This window comes from Callorhinus ursinus, unplaced genomic scaffold (assembly GCF_003265705.2).
Source record: "Callorhinus ursinus isolate GAN/ISIS: 27379988/994484 unplaced genomic scaffold, GSC_fseal_2.0 scaffold14, whole genome shotgun sequence".
Lineage (NCBI taxonomy): Eukaryota > Metazoa > Chordata > Mammalia > Carnivora > Otariidae > Callorhinus > Callorhinus ursinus.
Window position 1 is genome coordinate 24,500,690 of NW_027397076.1, and position 20,221 is coordinate 24,520,910.

General features: G+C 38.4%; 1 protein-coding gene across 1 annotated transcript in view; it reads right to left on the bottom strand.

The window, feature by feature from the left end:
* Window positions 1-20,221, bottom strand: part of TMTC2 (transmembrane O-mannosyltransferase targeting cadherins 2) — a 391,310-nt gene that overhangs the window by 347,314 nt on the left and 23,775 nt on the right. The gene's annotated exons all lie outside the window — the stretch shown is intronic.

Sequence of the window (20,221 nt, forward strand, 5' to 3'; positions counted from 1 at the left end):
TATTTAAAAAAAAGATTTCTTTCCCAAATGAGACTATAATTGCAATTTAAAGGAATTATAAGGCTTTCTAGTACCAGCGAACCTAGAAAACTTCTAGCAAGTTCTCTGAGTTAGGAAAATATTTCTTTTGATTTGTATTTTGCTAGAATTTTGCTAGAATTTTCATTAAAAACAGGGAATAAACTTTACCTTCTGAATACAGTTTAAATGGATAGCAGGAAGCACAATTTAAATTTGCATCATGATTTCATCCTATAAGTTGTACCTGTTCAATGTGCTAATTACCCAGAACATGGTTTACAAAGCAATTCACCACACATGTTCCATTTTATCTTTGTAACAATCAAAAGTACCTCTCATAGTTTGAGAGGGCTCACCTAAGAGTAAGCAGCAATACTGGCTGCATGATAACAGGCTTTGTAAAGCCAACTGTAGTACTCTTTCCAATACTGTTTTCTTTAAGGTTTTGAGTCAGTCTTCCTGGATTCCTATCTAGCACCTCGTGTCCACATAAAGATAGATAACCCTGGACTCCTGCCTTAACCATACCCCAGCTATTCCTAACAGATGGTCGTTTCATCCATTATTCAATTCACTTAGCCTACCCGGCTTCCTGACCAATGACTACATTTGTCTCATTAGATCTTAGCATAGGATTAAGTTCAGCAAAAATAAATGGAAATTCCAAAATAACAGTGGCATAAACAAGATGGGATTTCATTCCATCTGCATCATATACAATCCAGTGCCAGAAATGACCAGTCCCTGACAGTACAGGACCCAGACAGACTCCTATCTCATCGCTCTGCTATATTCGTGGCATCTGCTTTTGGGCCATCTTGGTCCCACCATCACATCTACCATCCAGCCAGCAGGAAAGAGGAAAGAAAATGATGCCTATCACGTTACACACACCTCTTCTACTTACATCCCACTGGCCAAAACCAAATCATATAGTCACATCTACACACAAAGAGGCGAGGGAATCTGAGCTCTTATACGGCAGAAATATGTCTTATTCAACTTCTATAGTGTTCAATATATATCTGGCACTGTTTAAGACACTGGCCACTATGATTCTTATCATCACTGCCAAAATCATCCACAGGACAAGCATTTACCAAATACCATTCTATGTATCATTTTTAACTAAAGAGAAGACTGACTAAGGATCCTTTTACTAATTTTTTTCAACACTGATCAAAACAGCTACCGCTGACATTAAAATAACTAACAATAATAACTGGTTCTTCTTACTCCCAATAGCCTCAAAATGTTTAAATATTTGGTGGTAAATTATCTGGAATTCTCACTTCACACGAATGAGCCCAATTTCAACCATTATGTTTTCCTACTAGGCCAACAGACAATTTATCCCAAGTGACTCAGAGGAAAATGTTCCCTGTTCCTAAATAAAACTCCTCTGACAGCATTAAAACTTGAAAAACACTATAAAACTAAAATGAACACAAGAGCCACCCTGTTGTTTCTGTCTATTTAAGAAGAAAAACAAGTACCTATTAACAATTCTGTGCATTCATTTGGAATGCAAATGTCTGTCACTCAGTAAATGATCACAAAATTTAAAAGGCAAGAGATCACCCTTCTTATTCAAAATCAAAAGAAATATTTTCCTAACCTAACAGAAAGGTAGGAAGAGAATTCTGATAAAGTAGCTAAAACAGTAAGATAAAAATAAATTCCCCCATGGCATCTACTCTAACAACACCCCATTGGCAAAGGTATAGTCTGATGAATAATGAAGCCATTTTCATTTGTTTACTAAATATAATATAGGTTTGTCCCTTGGATGCTATTTTAAGGGAACATAGAAATTTCTGCAATTTGTCCTTTTCAAACTTGTAAAATGAAGAGAAAGGAAAAAATACCTAATCATACTAGATCGAATGACTTATACTAGTTTGTTTAACCTGGAACTATTAGAAATTTCTAAGAAAGACAAAAATAAAAATACCACAGTAACCCAATGACTCCTAGCAAATTACTACTGGCAAAGTTAAGAATTTAAAGCTTGCTTTACACACCAATGGACTTTCTTCCCTTCTCCCAACATATATTTATTATTCTACCTCACTGCCTAAGATGCTTTCTGTCGAATGTGAGCCTTTCAAAAACATCAAGGAAATATCTCCCGTTGGGCACTGGTATTTAGGCATTAGAAGGTAAAAAATTCCTTTAAAAAGCATACAAAAAAGCTCAATAGGTTGTTTCTGGCTTACTACAATAGATTGTTCCTGGGGAAGCGTGAGCATCGTGGATTTAATCAACCCCAGATTTCTTTACAAATAATGAAATCTGGGGCGCCTGGGTGGCTCAGTCTTTAAGTGTCTGCCTTCGGCTCAGGTCATGATCCCAGGGTCCTGGGATCGAGCCCCGCATCGGGCCCCTTGCTCAGTGGGGAGCCTGCTTCTCCCTCTCCCACTCCCCCTGCTTGTGTTCCCTCTCTCGCTGTCTCTCTCTCTCTGTCAAATAAATAAATAAAATCTTTAAAAATAAATAAAAATAAATAAAAAACAATGAAATCTGTAGTTGGAAAATTCTGTGCTTTTTTAATCTTTCACTTCCATTTATCCATTTATATTCCTGAACTATCTGCCATATGGATACCAACAAAACTAAGAAACAACCCTATTATGTTGCTTACAGTGGCATCTACTTCCTGCTCTTTTCCCGGGGTAGACAGAGCTGCTTGCCATTTTAAATAAATAGGTTAATAATGTGGCTATTTTTAAAAAGTTCCCTACAGAGTGGTTGCTTTAAAGCAGTAAACAGAACGGTCTAGTTTCACAATGTGGATGTGTATAGGTTCAAATTCATTTCTAAACAGTGCTGCACATGACAATTTTAATTACTAACAATACTCTCCTACCCATGTCAATTTCACACCTGACATAATAAAACAAAACAACAACAACAAAAAAACACGTGCTAAGACTGTTCAGTTGATGGGCACCTGGGTGGCTCAGTCAGTTAAGCATCCACTTTTGGTTTTGGCTCAGGTCCTGGTCTCAGGATTGTGAGATCAAGCTCCGCATCAGGCTCCATGCTGAGCCATGGAGTCTGCTTAAGATTCTCTCTCTCCCTCTCCCTTTGCCCCTCTCCCCACTCTCTCTCGCTCCCTATTAAAAAAAAAAAAAAAGACTGTTCAGTTGAAAATACATAGAAAGAAATTTGGCTAAATTAGTATTATATTGACTGCTATTTAAATTTATCATTACATCAATGTGACTTAAGTTTCTCAAAAGAATGGAGATTAAACAATACCATAATTTTATAATTCTAGTCAAAATTCTATTAAGGAAAACACTCATGGCATTTTTATTTAGTGCTTCTAACTATTCAGAACAATTTTTAAATGGAAGTATCAGATTTCCCTCAGATTAATTAATACTATCTCCCTTGATGGACATTTTACTTTATGGTCATAAATTCCAACTGATTATTACTTGCTTACATTTTATATGATTTAAGAATGTCTGAAATCATGGGTATATTAGTGTATAAGCGTGGGACATTTGTTCACCAGTAAGGGAAAAGGGAGATTATTAAATTTTTCTACCATATCATAAAAGCTCTATAACTGCAACCTTCACTAAAGTCAAAAACTTCATTTTATCTTCTATTAGCTAGAAGCAATGTTTTCCTTTTCCAACTATCTATTCCTAGGTCAAGTCTGTTGTTTGGCATACACTGAAAATAACAAGTGGCATCTTGGTTTGTATTTCTCAGAAATGTTAAAACACTAGCAAATAACATAGTAATCATAGGACTAAATATCCATCATGGGAATAATGCCCAGACCATAGAAAATGTTAGCCTTTTCTGACAAGGCTGTGGAAGTTTCGAAAACACAATGGAGTATAGATTTGCAAAAAAATAGTCATTCTGATTAGTCTGTGGCAGTTGCCCTAAACACTTGCATTACTGGAAAGTGCCATAACAGCATGCAATAGCTAAAAAGAACAGCGATTACAAACCCACTGAAATCAGAGAGGAATTAAACAAAAAGGTCAAAACTGACAGATCTGTTATTATACGAACACTCTAATGGGACTTTATTGAGACTCAAAGATGTTTAAAGCCACTCCAACATTAAAAAAAAAAATAATTCTATACTTTATACATAGGACATATTTTTTTAAAGAAGTTAATCGTCTTGACAATTATTGATCATTATTTTAATAAATGAGGAAATGGAAGTACTGAGAAGAATGCCAGTATGCTAACCCAAAATAATATTTAAATGTAATCAAAATCATCTTCAAAGTGAAGTTGAACTCTGATTACATTCTGTGTACCATTTATTTAACTTCTTTGCTCTACTGCTGACTTTCAAGGTCCCAAAAGGAAAAGGAAAAGCCTTATACCAGGTGAACAGGGCCAGGGCTAGGGTATGGTGAGAAAGGCTTTCATCTGGAGCACGAAATTGAGAACTCAGGTATCCAGATGATGAAATTAACACAATACTTTTAAAAATCAAAGTTAAGGGGCGCCTGGGTGGCTCAGTCATTAAGCATCTGACCGGCTCAGGTCATGATGCCAGGGTCCTGGGATCGAGCTCCGCATCGGGCTCCCTGCTCTGCAGGAAGCCTGCTTCTCCCTCTCCCACTCCCCCTGCTTACATTCCCTCTCTTGCTGTGTCTCTCTCTGTCAAATAAATAAATAAAATCTTAAAAAAAAAAAATTCAAAGTTAATACAAAATAATGTTTAAATAAAGACAGAATCAGTATTACTGACTCTTCTTTTGCCTTAGATATGGCTCTAAGCACAATATGGCTCAGCACAAGGAGTGCAGTCTTTATTGATACTTGGTTCATTATGGATTTTTTGCATTAATTTTATTTTTAAAGTATTACCTAGCATATCATTTATCTTACTACTGAGTTTTGAGCACTACCCATCCCCACCCCCTAAAATTTTGTGTTCAAGGCATCTCCCTCACTTACCCTAGTCTCAGCCTCCAATTTAGAAGTCAATAAATACCTTTTGAATGAGACAGAATATGTAAATAAACCTCTGTCAATACTTCCTTACTACCTGCAACACATCTCAGACTCTTTCCAATACACTCCTCTTGATAGTGCCATGGATGAGCACCCCTCTTTGTCAGGTGATTTATATGACCTCTAATTCACACAAGAACCCTTCAAAGTAAATTTAAGTCTCCCCCCATTTTAGGACTGAGATGTCAGTCTCTGACAGTGCACTGACTTGCTCCTAACACGGGCCCTCAGTAAATATTGGTTGGATAGTAATGACAAAGCCAGTAAGTGGAGTCTTGGACTTTAACCCAAGTGTATGTCCCTCCAGCTCAGTGATCGCCAACTCCAAGAAGCCATTTTTAAATCTTTCTTCTGTTTCCAGTAACAACTACAGTGGGCAGGATTCTAAGATGACCCTCGTGATCTCCACCCCCTGGTGTCACTCCTGTGATTATGGCAAAGGAGTGATTATATGGTAAACCTAATCTAATCACATGAGCCCTTCAACAGCAAGCAGTTTTCTCTGGCTGATGATAGAAAGGGATGTTGGAGAGATTCAAAGGACGTGACACACCACTGCTGGCTTTGAAGATGGAGAGAGCCTCCTGAGAAGGAATGTGGGTGACCTCTGGAAACAGAGAGTACCCGCCAGCTGACAGCAAGAAAACAGGAGCCTCAGACCCACAACCACAAGGAACTGGATTCAGCCAACAACCTGAATGAGCTTGGAAACAGATCTTTCCCAAAGCCTCGAGAGAAAAGCCCAGGTCGATGCCTAGACTTTATCCTTGTTAGATCCTCAGCAGAGAACACAACCAAGCCTGCTCAGACTTACGGTAACTGTTTACAGGCAAGAGAAAACTTATATATCAACCCCTGCATGACTTCATCATAATATTACAAAGCAGGACAATTATCTGTTCGTCTGACCTCATTATCAGACTGAGGATTTACCCACACATCTTGGTGTGACTTGCCCAAGGCCAGACACATTATAGGCTCCCAACTGACGTTGAAGAATTGGATGAATTCACACAATAGTTCTTTAATAAAAGTTTAAGGTACTGACAGCAGTGAGGAGAGGAGAGCAACGTGCGCCTGACATGGGCCTGAGTGAGTATTTGGGGGCTAAAATTTGCCATTTTATATACTGGTATGCAATTGAAGGAATACACATTTTTAAAGACCAGTCCCACAACTATGTAAACTTGAGATATTGACCTGGATATATGCTCAGCCTCACTGTATAATCTATAAAGAACTACACAAGCTTGGGGTGCCTAGGTGGCTCAGTCGTTTAGCGTCTGGCTTTGGCTCAGGTCACGATCCCAGGGTCCTGGGATCAAGCCCCGCATCGGGCTCCCTGCTCGGCGGGAAGCCTGCTTCTCCCTCTCCTACTCCCCCTGCTTGTGTTCCCTCTGTCAAATAAACAAATATTAAAAAAAAAAAAAAAAGAACTACACAAGCTTACATATAGAATGGCTTTGGCATTGTATCCCCCACAAAGAAGACAGACCAAATATCCTTCATGTCGCCATGTTCCTTACTTCTCTGGACTCCAATTGCCCTGTCTTCCAGCTTCTTCTTTGGTATTGGTATAACAATCAAAATCATAATCTCTGAGGAAACTTCCTTCAAAACTACTTCTACCTTCTAAGAGTGTTATAGTCAAAGGCATGTCATTTACCAGAAGAAAGAATATGAAGTAAACTAATCATGTGGACTGATTGCCTACAAGGAGTTCCTAGAAAGGTACATTAACCCCCCCTCATACACATACAAGAAGAAAACTGCAATCACTGAATTAGCTGCTTAACGTTGACCTCCATCTGTAACTCCACACTCTGCACAAGGAGAGAGGGGAAATGCACACTGTGTATTTATTCATCTGTGAATCCCAAACATTTAAGAGAATTTTGATATCTGGTAACACAATAGGTACTCAATACATGTTTACTAAACTGAAGTAGCACTAAAATCTGTGATGAGTTTTGGTATCCTTACACACATATGCTACCCTCACCTCACAGCCAGGCATTCATTACTTATAATTCAGCAGACTTAAAATAAATGATCTTCTCCAAATTATTCATCCTTTCTTAATGGCATCATTTCTATTATTCAGCTTGCTTTAAATACATTTATATATGCATAATGAAAAGGGAAAGTGCTTCAAAAATGGAAAGTATTTTGAGAAAAATAAAGAGATTCTAAGAACAAGGAAAATTATAAAATCCTTAAAGTTTTCTTACGTATCAGTTAATGACTTTAACTGCTATAATTATGTGAATGCAGCCCATTAACATCTCGCAGTGATGCTGATATTAGTATCCATGCTTTGGAACTCTTTCCAAAAAGGTCCTCTAAGGGCAATTAACCCTATTCGGATGGCACCCAAGAGGAATCTAGGTTTTATCAGTTTCTAAGCTCCAGGTAACAGTGTTTTAGGTAGGTGCTGGAATATTCCAAATTAGAGTTATAAAATTACTTAATCGTGTAACCTACAGAAATACAGCTAACCATGCTTCCATACAGCTGGAAATCTAAATTAGTCCTCATCTGTCTGTGTATAACTACCATGTTCAACCGTTCACTGAGTCTTAAAGATCATGAGCACCAAAATTCAGGGAAGTTACAGCTGTTCTTTCAGGAAACGGTAGCCAGGGGAAAAAAAGCCCGATCGAGACATTTACTCTGACAAGAATCTGTATACAAATCGATAGTAAAGCATGATAGAGAATTTCAAATTTCCTGAACAAGTAGGATACAGGCAGAGCCAACTAGAAATTGCCTTTGGTAAAGAAGGCTGAATAATTTTTTTAAAATACATATATAACTAGTTTTAAAGTTTCACACCAGAAAAACATTTGAATAATTCCTAGGTTCCACAAAATATGGGCCAAAATCCCAACCAAATAACTCTCCATCATTCTCCCACCCAAACCTTTTCTGAGCAGTTACGAAAATAAGGATGGGAAGGGGAGTGGGCAAGGAGCAAGGAGAACGATGGGGAAGCCCTCATGACTTATAAATTAGGTAAACTTTCCACTAATCAAGAATTGGCTCTATGTTGTTTCTGCATATATTAGCACAATCGAAGAAATAAAGCTGGGCCGTTCAGTCATTTATTACATAAACTATCCCTTACAAAATAGAACCTTGCCAGCCACACACTTACTTGGTTTACTAGTTCCTGATTACACAGCAATCTAATTGCAGTACACACATAGAACTAAACTGTTGATGTAAGACATTACTTGTATGAAATCCTACATTTGTTATTTTTCTTGACTCGGCCCAAAGAAAAGGCCTGTTATTTATACCAAAGCCTAAAACTTCAACAAATTGATAAGTAAACAAATTAATATACATATCAAGCGTTTAAATGCAGGCCCCAATGCCTAGAGTTTCGTTAAGAGCGAACAGCTATAAATTTCTAGCCAAAAGTTCCCACTGTTCTAAAATTTGTATATGGCCTACTAAATACTTCTCATAAATTATGTCCTGACAGCATGTTATTTGTACTTACTGAAAATATTACTGTATTCACTAACGTATAATTTTCTTTCTTTAAAAGATGAGAAAAAACGCTGAACTCACATGCCAAGTCTTACCACCACACGGCCAGACACTCTGGAGCCCCATGTTGGCAACCTACGAAGTAACATTTGCTCGGTTCAGCGATAAACCTGTTAGGTGACCCAACACAGTCTTCTGTGCTGCATATTCCACAGCAAATGTAAGTGGTGACAGCTATCAAGTGATGTGCTTTGCAAACTCTGAAACAATGCACATTTGTAAAGGTAGCAGCCAATATTAAATAGATTTTTTTCATTTGTTGAACGTACAAACTCCGATAAATCTGGCACTTGAATCTAAATTTGCCAACTGTAATTACAAACACATGTGCACATTACATAGCTACAGATGCACTTAAAATAATTACCTTCCTGAAGATGTCTGCTTCTCCACAAGCTACTAGAAAAAGCTGCTAGCTACTCTCAATGCAATCGTTTTCCATGTGCAAACACATTAATCAGAATAACTTATTACTTGAAAAGACAAAAGAGTTATCTCTATGCCTCACTTCTTCATTTTACCTCCCTAGAAATGTGTAACCCCCTGTTTCCAAGTAGGTCTCACTTTGCGCCCATTAGGATTTTAGGAGAAGCTGCCCACAATAACGTAAAGGGTACTGACGTCAAGGCACAGCTTTCTTTTCAGGATGGCTTCTGTACATTTATTTTCTCATTCCTCTGCCTCCGATTCTGAGATAACTTAACCCCCTCACTCTTAAACTAGCGCCTTCACTAAAGAAAATTTATGTGCTACACAACTGTACAAAACAATGTGCTAAGGGTATTCATCTCTGTCGTGGACATGGGTTAAAGAGAATGGTCAGTAGTCACAGGCATTTACTGGAGACCTGAAAATCTGTCTCCACAAAAGTCCATGTTGTTCAAAGTGGACAGAGCATTGTAGGCTGCGGACCCATCACCACCTCTTTTCGAAGGGCACATAACTGAGAAGTGCTTAGGGCCACCCTCTTATTATTCCAAGACCCAGATACTCATAGCAGAAGTAAAGCTCGAAGAGATGAGAATGGCCATTTTGGGGGAAACACAGCTCTAAAACAGGGAGTGAAGCGGGGTCTGTTTTTCCTTAAAGGCCTTGTAGTACTTTTGACATTTCAAATTAGAAGGATTACTTTAATAAAAACAAACTTTTTCTAAAAATTGAGAAAGTTAAAGACTCTCAAACCAATTCTAGGTAATAAAGTTCCTACTGTAGAACAAGCGCTGGGAGTACACAAAAAAAAGAGAAGAGGACTTCCTGTCTATCGGCAACGTCCGCACAACCAGAGGGCCAGCAGAGAACCAGGCACTCCCATGGGGTAAGTGATAGCAGGGGCCACGGGAGTCCAGGAGCGCCTGGCCCTCCCAGCTACTCCAGTGTGTTGTTGTCAACGCCAGAGACCACCAGCTACCAGAGGAAGAACAGCTAACGAGGAGACAAAGACCAGATCAGATGCTTAATCATGGCCCTCAAAGCTCCATCTCAAGAGTGTTAAAAGAAGACACCACAAAAAAAAAAAAAAAAAAGACACCACAACACAGACATGAAAGTGCTTAATGGCTACAACTTGTTCAGCAACTTAGCATTCTGCCATTTCATTTTATTTTTTTTTTCTTTTTTTGATTTATTGGACTCTCCTGCCACTGGTACATATTCATTGGGAGCTGCCTTAGGGAGTGATCTCTTGCCCTCCTCCTCAGGGTTCTGGGTGAAAGCCTGAATTAAAAATACATGTTATGGTTGTGGTTTTACATTGTGGATCCCCTGTCTTGGGAATGGGATGCCAGGCCGCTCTGGAGAAGCTTCTGTCACACCACTACAAGAGAATAAAATAGAAAATCCAAAGGCCCAATGAGCAGAATGCAAAAGGCTATGAATAAGTAGTGCGGCTTAGTCTCAGCAGAAATAAATCAATACATACATTGAAAAGGATTAGAAGAAAATATAACAAAGGGTTAAGACTGACTCTATGCTTAAGGTGCCAGAACTGCAATTTAATTCCTCTATTTTTTTTCTACTTTTGACAATGAAAAATAAAATAAATGTGACAAGTGTTGTTTAGAAAGCCAACACAAAAGATCAGAACTAGAAGGGAGACAAAGAGACAGACTTTCCTTATTTAACAGGTCACTCAATTGCATATCAGGAAAGAAAAGGGGCTTTCCTAAGGATACACAGCAATTCAAAGGCAGTATGGTATAACTGATTAAAAGGATACAATCTGAGCTCAAATCCGGCCGTTGCACTTTTTAGTTATGTGACCTGGGCAAACTGCATAATGTCCGGGGGCTTTACTTTCTTTATCTGTAAGATACAGGTAAAACAGAACTTTCCTGTCAGGGTCACTGGGAAATCTACGAAAGAACAGTGTAAATAAACTGCCTAGGTCCATACCTGGCACCTATGAGAAACTCAAGTAATGTTGGCTTCTTTTGGTTTTGGGGGTGTTTTGTTTTTTTTTTTTGCTAGGAAAAAGAATCACAAGAGTCATTGCCATCCCATTATCATCATGTGGTCGGCATGCCTCCTGCATACTATTCAACATCTATGGTTTCCCCTGTGCTTTTTATTGCAACCTGTGTGCACTTTTAACAACTGGGAACCACTTCCAGTTAATAGCAGCAGAGAGACCCAGAACAATTTTTCATGACATATTATTCAAATAAGAATAAAAATCTTGTGAACTACTCATCCTAAAACAGTGATCCATAAATCATCATTTCAATTTTCTAAAACTACTTGAAAATTAATATTCAGTACAAATAAATTCACACTTAATGAAAACACCTCCAGGTATTAGGAAGCTGACAGAAAATAAAAAAGTAGAAAAGTAGTGAAAAGAAAACTTACTTTGATTACCCAGATTAGCAAGATCTTTTGAAAAAAATCTCTCCCGTAACCCCACTTCCAAATCTGGATGCCTTCCAAAAATATACTCTACTGATGGCTTAAAAAAATAAAAAAATAACACGCAACTTTTTGTTAACATTTTTTTTAACAAGGAAAGGCCTCTCACTCTACGTCTAGTCTGTAACTTCCCTTCCCACTCTCCTACTACTAGAAAAGAACACTCTGAAATTTTGGATAATTAATAGCAAGAAGTGTCAACAATGGGAGGTGATCATCACACAATGACCTTTACCTTCCCCGATTTCCTGATGCTCTACAGTTTACATGCATCATCTCCTGCACACCAGGAGCAGAGAGGGGTTTATTGCCTAAGCATGAATATTGTCAAAGGTCATGAAGTTACTAAATATTTTTCCCAGGGAAGTACAAATGGATACTGCTATCTACAAGAAATATGATATAGATAATAACATCAGTCAACAATGGCCATATGTTCTTAGAGAGTCATACCAAATCTATAGGCAAAAGATTTATGATGGAATATAAGCTTGATAACTGATTATCAGTCTCCTTCCAAGTTTCCATACAACATTTCTATTTCCTTCAAGTCTAATAAGTAGCATACTGTTACCTTCCTCCTATTTCAACCTGACGGATGAGAGGCTCTGACTAAACAGCCGATCTCCCTTCAGTCCTCCTAAGGTAATGACAGATTCTTAAAGCACACGAAGGCACTTTCTAAGACTCCAAAATTAATAAATGATTATTTCTGAATTTCCATTCTAGCTTGCAGTCTCAATGCCCTACACTCAAACTTGAGCTATGTCAGGAGGAAACTAGACAACATTTTCTTTTTCTTTTTTACAATATCTTATTAGATATTAATTACAATAAATTATTAGAATAAATTATTCTATTATTAGATTATTAGAATAAATTACAATAAATTATTAGAATAAAAAACTCTTACAACAAATTCAGAAGGTCTTTGTCTCCTTACTTGACTGAGGAGGAAATTGGAACTCAGAGAAATTAAGTGACTTATCCAGGGCCTCTCAGCTGTAAGTGGCAAAGTAAGGCTAGTACTCAAGTGGCTACTTAGACAGAAAGCCTACACTGTTCAGTGCACACAGCAGACTAGACATGTTTCCAGACGTCTAACCTGTATGTTGGTTTGATAATGCAGAAAAGGTTGTATTAGATCCCACCTCTCGGGATGCCTCGCACAACCACAGCTAAATAGGGAACAGAAAACTGCAGTGGGAATTTCTGACCTGAAACAGATGGAAATCTCCACTCCTCCAGCCTTCCCCTCAAAAGCAGAATCCCTGCTTCTGAGCACCCTAACTGCACCAGTGACACTCAGCCTCAAACCTTCTCCTGTACCAAATTATAAGACCTGAGGTCTAATAATTGTTATAAATTTCTCTTTCATTCTGTGGCTATGTTCCTCCTTCACATCAGATGATGACCAACTGAATCCTAATTCATTCATTCAGCATATATTTGATGAGTGCCCACCATGTGTCAGGCTCTGCAACAGGTACTACAAAGATGCAATGAATAAACACCTGCCATGAAAAACCTACAGTCTTACAGATAAATCAGATGGAGCCTGTGAAATTCAGACAATTATAACATGAGGCAGAAAGCGAGGACTGCTTGTCAAAACCCACTTTGTTTCTTAAGATGGATTTTATTGACACTCAACGAAATTGGGGGAAAAAGAACAAGAAATCTTTTTAATGCCATGGAAGCTAATTTTTCTTTAAAACTGTAGTCTACAGCTTAGTAAATTACATATTCTTGAGGTGGCAACATTCTATGAGGTTTCACATCAGTATTTAAATCATTCTTTCACAAACAATTTTAGGGGAAAAGAAAAGCATGTAAGAAGTAGTATGTTTCCATGTGAGACTACTACTTAAGTCCAAGTCCTTTGATTTTTCTTTTTTAAGTCAAATGCTGATGCATAATTCATTAGGAGAGTCTTTATAATGGCAGGAGTGGGAGAGCTGGTGAACATTTTGCAAAATACACAAAGAAAAAACCTTATAGTTCTCCCAGAAGCAATCCAGCAAAAGTGAAACAGCCACAGAGTGTAGGAGAAAAAGTGCTGATGATGTCAATGGACCCAGATTCAAATCCATGCCCTTTCAATAACCAGAAGACAGATTTGGGTAGGTGACTGCTATCTTAAGATCTCAATTTCTTCATCTCTAAAGTGACGAGAATACTGCTGCCCTATTTATACCACTTAGCTCTTGTGAGGAGCCAACACGATACTGGATGGGAAAGCACTCTGAAAAAAATATTACATCCTATATAAATGGCCACACATATCATTATAGAAATCTTAGAAATTTTGTCCAGGCAAGGCATTGACTTTTCCATAAATGTTTAAATAGCCTGAATATTTCCATCTCTATTTGTCTTCTCTTACCAAAATTAACTTGGAACTTCTTTCATTTGCTAAATCAGTCCATTACCCTCTTACTCCACTATTTTTAGAAATTATCTCATAGTCAACTGTTGGACGCAAAGGGTCTTTTTTAATAGACGACAGGTTCATTGCATAATTGTAGACATAGTCCCTATTCAGTAGGAAACTAACTAAAGTAGACTTATTTCTTGTTTTTTTATTTTAATATTGAAAGTGACCAAAATAGAATTTGTTTATTTCAGAAAAGAAAAAAACAAAATAAAAACATAATTGAAGCTATGAGAAGCAAAAGCAAATAGAAAACCTTTTTTTTTTTTTTTACACTTTCCCTGCTCCTTTATCGAAATGCACGTTTTCTGGTCCATATGAAAATTCAAAAGTGTGAGTTTCTTCCCTAACCAGGAGGATTACACTAGTGAACCTACCCAGAAGCTGCCAGAGAGCAGGGAGAACAAGGAAGTAAAATGCTCTTCTGAAGAGTAACTTTTTTTTACCAGAAATTGAAGGAGGGAGGAGGGATTACCGCTATTTACTGAAAGGTACATAGATTAAACCCAATGACTTATGTGTCCTTTCAAATTAACTCCATTTAGAAAACCTCTCATTAAATGTAATCTAATTTAAATTCATATTGGAACCACTTATATTTGTTACTCCTCTCTTGATGAGCAATTAGTTTTAGTCTTGTTTTCCTTTCCTGATCTGATAGCTAAAAGGCAGAAGTGAGAAACATTTCCTAAATCTTTTGCTGAGCTTCCTAGATGCACATTAATCATTCACCTCCCCACTCTCTCAATCCTGGCCATCGGGAGCTGGACAAGACAAATAAGACAAAAGTTAGAGCTTTCTGGTTTAGTCAAGAGTCATAATAAAATACCAAGGAGACATATGAAAAGATGTTCAACAGCACTAGTCATCAAGAAAATGTAAATCAAAACCACAGTGAGATACTATTTCACACCCACTAGGATGCCAAGAAGGAAAAAGATAGTAGCAAGGGTTGAGGATGTAGAGAAAATGGGATACTCAGACGTTGCTGTGAGAATGGCAGTGGGTGTGGCCACTTTGGGAAACAGTCTGGCAGTTTCTCAGCTGGTAAAACACAGTGTTTTCATATAACCAGCAAGTCCACTTTTAGGAATATACCCCAAAAAACTGAAAGCAGGTACTCAAACAGAAACCTGAATAGGAGTGTTCACAACAGCACTATGCACAATAACCAAAAAGTAGAAACAACCCAAATACCCATCAACAGATGAATGCCTAGATAAAATGTGGTACATTCACACAAGGGCATCTTTGGCAGTAAAAAGGGAATGAAGTACCGATGCACGCTACAACATGATAAACCCTGCAAACATTTGGCTAAGTGAAAGAAGCCAGTCACAAAGATTACACAGAATTCCATTTATACGCGTGTGATTATGCCCAGAACTGGCAAACCTCCCCATAGAGGAAGAGCACTGGCTGCACAAGGCAGAGAGGAGTGAGGAGACATGGAATGACAGTTAAAGAATGTGGGGTTTCTCCCTGAAGTGATTAAAGTGTTCTAATCACTGTGGTGACAGGTGCAGAGATCTGTGAATACATTAAAAACCCGCTGCTGGGTATACATACCCAACGCAAGTGAAATCGGGATCTCAAAGAGATCCCTGCACTCCCATGCATATCGCAGCATTATTCACAATAACCAAGTGCCTTCAGCAGATAAATGGATAAAGAAGATACAAACGATGGAATATTATTCTGCCAGGAGAAAGCAGGAAATCCTGCCTTTTGAGACAACACGGATGGACCTTGAGGATATTACTTTTTTTTTTTTTTAAGATTTTATTTATTTATTTGACCGAGAGAGACACAGCGAGAGAGGGAACACAAGCAGGGGGAGTGGGAGAGGGAGAAGCAGGCTTCCCACCGAGCAGGGAGCCCGATGTGGGGCTCGATCCCAGGACCCTGGGATCATGACCTGGGCTGAAGGCAGATGCTAAACCGATTGAGCCACCCAGGCGTCCCATCATTTCACTTTATATGTACAGCTGAACCACATGGGTTTGAACTGTACAGGTCCACTTAGATGAACATTTTTTTAAATAAATACAGGACAGTATTGTAAATGGATTTTCCCTCATGATTTTCTTAAGAATATTTTCTTTCCTCTAGTACTTGATTCTAAGAATATGAGTATTTTGTAAGAAGAGTATGCAATACATACAACATGCATGTTAACAAATTATTTGTCGATAAAGTGTCCTACTAATAGTAGGCTATTAGTAGTTAAGTTTTGGAGGAGTCAAAAGTTATACTTGGATTTTTGACAGTGCAGGGGATTGATCCCCCTAACCCCTCTGTGTTCAAGGTCAACTGTATGTCAAATCATGTTGTACACCTTAAATATATACAGTTTTTATTAAAAATATATAAACAAGTGGGGGAAAAGCAGTAAACTGTACAACTTAAATGGGTGAATTGTAGGATATCTCAGTAAAACTATTATCAAAAAAAAAAGTTTGCAAGAAGGGCAGAAAAGATGAAATTTTAGAGATTAGGTAAACTAATCATTGTATTTCAAAATTGGAATCACTTTAAAATATTGTATGTAAAAAATCATTTCAACACACAACAAAAGTAGTCATAAAACTACCATTTATCTAGCCTGCACCATTTACACCTTTACACACTGAATCTTAAACTCCCCTAGAATGTAGACATTGTCATTTCCATGATGAAGTTAAATAAGAGTCGAAGAGGGGCACCTGGGTGGCTCAGTCGGTTAAGCATCGGCCTTCGGCTCATGATCTGGGGGTCCTGAGATGGAGCCCTGCATCGGGCTCCCCGCTCAGCAGGGAATCTGCTTCTCCCTCCCTCTCTGCCCCTCCCCACCATTTATGCTCTTTCCGGCTCACACTCTCTCTCTCAAATAAATAAAATATTTTAATAAATACATACATACATACATAGATGCATACATAAGAGAAAAAGAGAATTCAACTTGCCAGTGGTCACACAGAAAACCAATGGAACCAGCACATGCACCCAAGGTCATCTGATGCCTAAACTGCGCTCCTTACCCTACATCAGGACATCATGATAAAGAGGCAGAATCACATTGTCTCTGTCAGGCACATGCCCAAAGGAAAAAAGCATTCACCCGGTGTTATAGTACCTGTACTGCATGATATTTTCACTCACTCCTTAAATAAATAGTTCCTGACAGTCTCCTATCTGCAAAACAGAGGGATGGTTGCTGAAACTTTTTCGGTGAACATTTTGCTCATTTTCAGTCTTTGCCTATTTACCTTGTTAATGTATTTTGAGACTCAGACTTACTTGAAATATAATCAACAAAAAGCCACAGAAACATAGTAAGTTCTACCTACTAGCACTCAATACTCTGAATACAAATGCTAATATGGAAACGTGCTGCTTCCTGTTTGTAATCAACAGGATTAAACTCTCTACTATGAGCAACAAATGCAGTCTTTGCAAGCCTAAACCCTAGATCTACATGCTTAATCTGCTCATTCCAACCCACAACTTCTTTTTTTTTATTTGAGAGAGAGAGAGCAGGCACTGGGAGAGGGGGAGGGAGAAGCAGACTCCCTACCGAGCAGGGAGCCCGATGCAGGACTCGATCCCAGGACCCCGGGATCATGACCTGGGCCAAAGGCAGATGCCTAACGACTGAGCCACCCAGGCGCCCCCAACCCACAACCTCTATGTGGATGTTAATAAACTTAAAAAACTGCCAAAAACTGCCAAATTCCCTATTTCAATTTTCCTATGAAAGCTTAGGTCTCTATAAACATGAAGTATGACCAGCAAGCATAACGGGGATTGGGTGAACCTCTCTAGAAGTACTCACTAACCCGCATGAAATTGCTGATCCTTGACCATTCTTCTCAGACACAAACAGCACTGCCATAAGGTTCATCCTACACTTGAAGATAACACCTTTTCTGAGTTTGGGCTTAACATTCAGATTATTAGCCAACCCTGATCTTCACAGCATCCCAAAAGCTCCAGCACCCGAGGCCAGGGGCTCAGTGTTCTAATATGGACACTGTCACTTAGTAGATTTGTGATCATGTATAAATTGTGCTCTGAGCCTCCACAGCTCCCCTTTCTGAAAGGAAATTAAACTCCTGCCTAGATTTACAAGTTTGTTGTTGGAGTGTACTGGTGTAACTCAGGTCTCATAGATTTAAAGCATTTCCAAATGTAGGAAATATTCGTTTCTATCATGCTTTGCAACCTCCCCAATACTCCACAATATGAAAGAGGACAAAGAACTTTTTCCCTGTTTTAATTGGATTAGATGAAGTTTGCAATCTAACTCCACAATATCCAGTCTGTGTCCTTAGGGATGCTGCCTAACTGTGTTCCTTGTCTCATCTTTAAAACTGGTAATGAGGGGGCAGACACACTTTTGCTCATGCTATTTGGTTCCATGCAGGAATAGGAGGCTGCTGTTGTCAAATTCTTTTTAATTTGTTTTAAATGAAGAAAGCTGTAAATATGTTTCTGGGAATAAAGTGTCCTAATTTTTAGGTTGTGGCTACTGACTGACCTTTTTTGGTTTTGTTCTGTTTTCCTTGGCTTTTTATATTTTTTTGTAACACAATTCAGGATAAATTAAAAAAAAAACAAAAAAAACTGGGCTGCCAATTTACAGCTTCCAACCTAGCAAAATGCCTGACACACTGACAGTCCTGAACAATGTACTGAGTGAATGGCCTCCGAATCATTAATAGAGGTCCCTTGAATATTTCAAAGTATTTTGTGTAATTCATTTCTTGCTTTGTATTTTCCAATTGTTTCCAATTTTTTAAAGAGCTGGTTTTTATTTGTTCAATGTAGTCGCCTAAATAAGCCTCTTAAAGTACACAACATAAAAATGATTCTGTTACTCTTACAAGTAAAATCCACAAACAAATTTGTCGTGGGGGCAGGTTCACAGCATGGGGAAGAACTTTATCACTGACCTGCTTGAAGGACCTCAACTTCTAAGCACACCAGGGTGGGGTGATACACTCCTTCCTCATGAACACAAACAGCCCAGCAGTCTAAATCACCCTCTCTTCTCTCCCCCCTTAGATTTGTGAGGCTTTAAATGTGAAGATGTTTATTTCTGTTTTGCAAGACCAGGTAAATATTATCTCCTCTATACATATATTTCCTTCCCCTGGCCTCCCTGGCTCAGCAAACTGCATCAAGAACAATGTTTGTATGTGAGAAGCAGAAAAGGCGCCAAAGGCACCGGCGCATTTCAGTAACTAAGTCTTAGTTTTATGTGTCGACCTCATCGCCTTCTATTTAATAAAAGATGCAACATATGGTACTTTGTGCACAGCCTTAAAGACATTCTACTTAGATCTGGTGATAAATCCAGGCACCTGACACATGTCTGCCCCCACATTTAACTGGTACCCAGAGAAACAATTTACCAAATATCCCAAAGCATCCAACTATGAATGCACCACTAACACTTGACAAGTGTCCACTAATTCTGATAATAGCATCATTATCATTTTTAATCCTACCACCAGCAATTTGTGCTATTCTCTGATGGCATAAATAAGAACAGATGATCAGAAATAAAAGTTTGCTCCTTAGAACACAGTATTAAAACTCACACATCAAGTTGACATTTTGCCCAAACACTGTAGCAGGTTTGCTAAACATTTACCAGGAAAGTCTCTGCTGCAATCAAAATTGGATTTACTTGACCAAAAGAAGAAGAAAAAAATGATTTAGACAACAGGGTTTGTAAAACAAAGCAGAAGAATCAAAACACCTATTATCTCTCTTCTTTTAAATTTTACATAACATTGGATAATTTAAGGTACCACTTCATAATGAAAAAATCAAAGTAAATGATGATAAGGTGACGGGGGCGGGGCAGAGAGGAGGAACTAATTGGTTTTGTCATTATCTGCTTCTAAAGGTAGCACAGCAAAGATACAAGGAATCCTTTTCACGGACTATAATAAAATAACTTTCTAAACAAGGTTGTGCCCTGCCTGTGTTCAGGTCCCATGAACCAAAAAATAAAGCCAAGGCAATACATGGAGGAGCAATCCTGTAAGGAACCTCCCTTGTCTCCAGGAAGGAAGACTCGGAGACCCACTGAGTCATTGATAATATCTAATTTTAGAATGCCCGTTAATGAGAACATTTTAATTATCCTCTTTTTTGTTTGTTTGTTTAATTCCTTGTCCCTAACACAATCCCTGAATCTAGAAGGAAGGGAGGGAGCAAAGGAGAGCCGAAAGCGGGCAGAAGTCATGCTTAGCCATCTTGCCCCTTATCCCAAAGGAGATTAGAAACAGCAAGTTACAAGAGTCAACA